The sequence below is a fragment of the Aedes albopictus genome, chromosome 3 (assembly GCF_035046485.1).
Source record: "Aedes albopictus strain Foshan chromosome 3, AalbF5, whole genome shotgun sequence".
Lineage (NCBI taxonomy): Eukaryota > Metazoa > Arthropoda > Insecta > Diptera > Culicidae > Aedes > Aedes albopictus.
Genome location: NC_085138.1, coordinates 344966615 through 344972177, shown reverse-complemented (window position 1 = coordinate 344972177; position 5563 = coordinate 344966615).

Sequence of the window (5563 nt, the reverse complement as noted above, 5' to 3'; positions counted from 1 at the left end):
TGAACGGTGTTTGCGTTGGAAATGGATGGTAAAGAAATCATTTTGAGAGCTGTATATTGTATGCATCCGGTTATGGGCTCAGACCTTACCGGTCAGATTAAGGTCTGAGTGTCCTCTGCTGAACGTAGGAGTCGTCTCCCTTCTACTCGGTCCATGGCTGTTTGTCTCCAGTTCCGCACTCTGCGAAGGGCCCGCCGATCGTCCTCCACTTGATCGACCCACCTAGCTCGCTGCGCACCACGTCTTCTAGTACCGGCCGGATGACTCTTGATAACGTTACCCGCCCACCGTAGCCACCCGATTTTCGCGGTGCGGATAATGTTTGGTTCTCTCAGCAGCTGATGCAGCTCGTGGTTCATTCGCCTTCTCCAAGTCCCGTCTTCTATCTGTACTCTGCTAGATGGTACGCTACACCTTCCGTCCGAAAACTCTAAGGAAGCGTTGGTCCTCTACACGTAGGTCCATGCTTCGTGCCCATAGAGGACTACCGGTCTAATCAGCGTTTTGTAGATAATTAACTTCGTGTGACGGCGAACTTTGTTCGATCGTAGAGTTCTGGGGAGTTCAAAGTAAGCTCGATTTCCTGCCTACAATGTGTCTCTGAATTTATCCCGAATTCTGTAACCGCCTCGATTTCATCACCGTCGATAGAAATTCGGGATGGCGGGCACGGTGATTCCTCCCTGGAGCCCTTTGCCATCATGTACTTTGTCTTGGACACATTAATGACTAATCCGATTCGCCTGGCTTCACTCTTTAGTCGGATATACGTTTCCGCCATCGCCTCAAATTTACGAGCAATAATATCAATATCATCGGCGAAACCAGCAGCTGAACGGACTTCGTGAAAATCGTCCCACCCGTGTTTATCCCCGCTCTCCTTATTACACCCTCTAAAGCAATGTTGAACAGCAAGCACGAAAGACCATCACCTTGCCGTAACCCTCTGCGAGATTCGAAGGGACTCGAGAGTGTCCCTGATACTCGAACTACGCACATCACTCGATCCATCGTCGTCTTGATCAACCGTATCAGTTTATCCGGAAATCCGTATTCGTGTATGATCTGCCATAGCTGTTTTCGATCGATTGTATCATACGCCGATTTAAAATCGATGAACAAGTGAGGTGTGGGCACATAGTATTCGCGGCATTTCTGCAACACCTGGCGGATGGCGAACATCTGATCCGTTGTAGCGCGTTCACCCATGAATCCAGCCTGATATTGCCCCACGAACTCTCTTACAATCCGTGATAAACGGCGGCATGAAATTTGAGAGAGTATCTTGTATGCAGCGCTCATTTTTTAAACCTTGAGTGGAATTAGATCATCGCACAAAAGAGTCGCAAGAGGCAGACACAAATTCCGAAAGAACTTCATCATTCGTTCCTCCACGAAACACAGTGGGACGAAATCAAAAACAAGTGGGACATGGGAATTTACTCAAGAAACTATTGGATTTAGCGTTATGTCGTTAGCGTTAGGTCTTCTACAATGTTTCTCCATTTTAAAAGTACTTTATTTTGATGTAATAAAATTTCACTTAAGGGTGGTATACACTTGGATAAAAAATTAACTTTTTTGTTTTACGTCAAAATTGAAAAATGTCTAAGAAAACATTGTAGATAATGTTTCTAAATACTTTGTCGAAGACCAAAAAATTCTATCTCGCAGTTTAACAAAGTTATAGGGCAAAAATGGTGTATATGTCCCTTAAAAACGATTTTTCGATATATCTTTTTAGAATGAATTTTCCCAGTTTTCCAATGTTCAGGAAAGTTGTAGATACTGCAAAAATACACATTTTTTCTGAAGACAGCAAATGGCTATCTTTTCGTTTAAAAGACTTAGGAATGTTTTTCTTACTTTTTTATACCAACTTTAGGGGGATAGATCATACAGAATAGCGGCTATTAGCAGCTAATTTCCACGTTATGTTTTGCATGAACTTACACCCTTTCGATACATATGCAAAACATAACGGGATCGAGCGAGATTCACTACACTTTTTCAATTTATGTATCTTGAGATTTTAACACAAATACCCCACTTAACAAACAGTATGTTTGAAAGATGATTTCTAAACATTTTTTTTATTTTGTATTTGATTAGTAAAGTTGTAGATGCATAGAAATACACTACCCGGCATAAGTATAGACCTACAAAAAATATTGCAGCAATATTTACAATACATACATTTATTTGTTCAACATCACATTTAAGACAAGACATAATCAACAATAGTACGTCACAATACTCGGTTTGTGGCTGCCGCTCTCATCCTCGGTCGCGCCCAATGCTCGCTAGGTCACGCTCCACCTGGCCCGCCCATCGTGCTCTCTGTGATCTACACCTTCTTGTGCCAACCGCGGTAGTAGAAAAAATATTATCTCCAAATAACTGTTTTTTTAATTTGTCTTTATTCCTATTAGTTCTCAGGATTTGATGTTTTTTACATAATCGATCTCTGCAATCTGGTCTATTTGGTAAAACCGTATATTTTTGAGCATCTACAACTTTGCAGATCAAAGGCAAAATAAAAAAAAATGAAAAAATCTTTTAAACATACTGTTTGTTAAGTGGGGTATTTGTGTTAAATAAAATCTTACGATACATAAATTGAAAAAGTGTAGTGAATCCCGCTCGATCCCGTTGTGATTGGCATATGTATCGAAAGGGTGTAAGTTCATGCAAACATAACGTGGAAATTAGCTGCTAATAGCCGCTATTCTGTATGATCTATCCCCCTAAAGTTGGTATAAAAAGTAAGAAAAACATTCCTAAGTCTTTTAAACGAAAAGATAGCCATTTGCTGTCTTCAGAAAAAATGTGTATTTTTGCAGTATCTACAACTTTGCCGAACATTGGAAAACTGGGAAAATTCATTCTAAAAAGATATTTCGAAAAATCGATTTTAAGGGACATATACACCATTTTTGCCCTATAACTTTATTCAACTGCGAGATAGAATTTTTTGGTCTTCGACAAAGTTTATTCTAAATACATTAACTACAATGTTTTCTTAGACATTTTTAAATTTTGACGTAAAATAAAAAAGTTAATTTTTTTATCTAAGTGTATACCACCCTTAAGTAAAATTTTATTACATCAAAATAAAGTACATACTTGTAAAATGAAGAAACATTGTAGAAGACCACATAACGCTAATTTCAATAGTTTCTGAGTAAATACTCATGTATCACTTTTTTGGATTTCGTCCCACTGTGCGAAATGAAAAATCCGATTGGTTTTCGTCGACATTACTAACATTTTCGATAAATGTATCCGGAGCGTAATGTGAAATGAAATAAGGTACACCGGGGTAAGATGAAACAGCGGGTCAACAAGATGTTTTCTAATGATGATAAACAATTTGATTATCATAACACATAGTTTTTGATTCAAACAATCTTTTAGCGAAGGATAGATTCTAAAATTGTATTGAAATCTATTTCAAAACTTCGTGTTTCATCTTGCCCCACCCATTTCAACTTACCCTGGTGTACCTTACGTGTTAAATGGAGCAGCGATCACATCTCCCTTCGCCCATTCTTGTATTAACCCTCTAATACCCAAATTTTTGATTTCGATCTAAATATCATTTTTCGTCATCTAAAATCGATTTAAACATGTTTTGGAAGATGATTCTCTTTAATTCTCGATTTAATGAATTTCGGTTTTTGATTTTTCTAATTTTTATTTTTGAACATCCCCACACTTTTATATTTTTCCTGGAAGCCAATTTGGGGAACGGATTTTTTGAGATGAAAACATTTTGAGATTTGATGATTATTGTTGAAATATTATTATTTTAATTTTTTTCACAGAAAATTTTATTTTCCGTGTAATTTTAAGGAAAATAATTTTAGAGTGTATTCGATTCCCTTGAACTATTAAACAAGGATAGAATGATTTGGGAAAAATTTTAAATATGTTAATTGTAGCGTTTCAATACAAAATAAACAATGACTTCTAAAAGGTGACTAAAACATCAATTTTTCAATGATTTTCAAAAAATGTAAATACGCTTTATAATACACCAAAAACTATTTTGAGATATACAAACCAGTCCTAAATATCAGCCAAAAATATAAAAAAATTGATTTTCCACGAAACAAAAATTACAAAAATGCTCAAACTATACCCCGTCTAAAGGCGGGATTGGGTATTAGAGGGTTAATTTGTTTGAGCCCTAATCGTTTTCTATTATTTCAAAGTTGTTTTTCGGCGTATCCTAGGCTATACAGGGTGTTAGGTTCCTGAATGCAAACTTTTTGAAGGATGATAAAGGACCATAAATATAGAAAAAATTGTTCTACACATATGGTCAAATCTCAACCGTTACGTACTTATTGAACTTCCCATGTTTTTGACTCTTATTGCCTTAACTGGCAATAACTTGAAAATGGTCAAACTTATCGCAGTTTTTTTGCCCTTATTCGAAAGATTATTGAATTTTCTATCAAATGGCATCTTTGAATCGATTGGTTTAGTTTAATAAGTAAGTTTTTTGAAGCAAATAGCTCAAAAGTAGTGTATTTTCATTTGTTTTTGTTTAAAGGGTGAGTCGATAATTATTTTGCCACCCTACCTTCAACTGATTCACAAATTGTCTACAGTTAACGAATTGAAACCAAACTTTTACAGTAGTCTAGTATATATATGTATTTCAACTTTTTGATATCGGTTCAAATTTAGGATGTGTTTTAGTGAAATTCACGACATTTTCAGTTAACGCCCTCCATGTAGACATGTTTAGGCTCTACTTGGAACAAATAATTAAAGCTCTCTGGTTTGTTTATGCGCATCGTGCCTGGTTTTAACCCAGCTCCAAGCTTATGTTTCACTGACAACCGTTCCTGAAACCTATTGACGAGCATTATGATGATTCGATAATGTATAATCATTAATTGTTCCAAGGTGCGATAGCATGATTTTAGATTTTAGCATGTGATTGTACAACATCTTTTTTAGAACTGTTAACTAAATTTATTCTATATTGACCGGAATCTCATTGATAACTGCTCAATCAATTATATGTGAACAATAGAGACTATAAGGAGAAACTGTGCAAAATTTGATTGATTTTGGTGAAGTAAAAAAAAATTACGTTAGTTTGAAAATGGCACAATAATTATCGACTCACCCTTTATTATCTTTGAAACATGCGTAATAAATTAAAATTCTTTCTTTTCCGAAGTTGTTGCCCCTGTTACACTCTACGATTTGTTCTTTGACGTCAAACTTCTATCTCTTATCGTTTTCTTGAAAATTCGATTTAAACATTGCATTTCAGACCATAAATTTGCAACTGTCAAGGTAAGCATGTTTTTGCGCACTTTGCCGCACATTCAAATCGAAATTGCAAGAAAACGATAAGAGCTAGAAGTTTGGTGGCAAAGTACGAATTGTAGAGTGGAATAGGGGCAACAACTTTGCCAGAGAAACAATTTTAATGTATTACGCATGTTTCAAAGATAATTAACAAAAACAAATTAAAACACACTACTTTTGAGCTATTTGCTCTAGAAAACTTATTTATTAAACTAAACCAATCGATTCA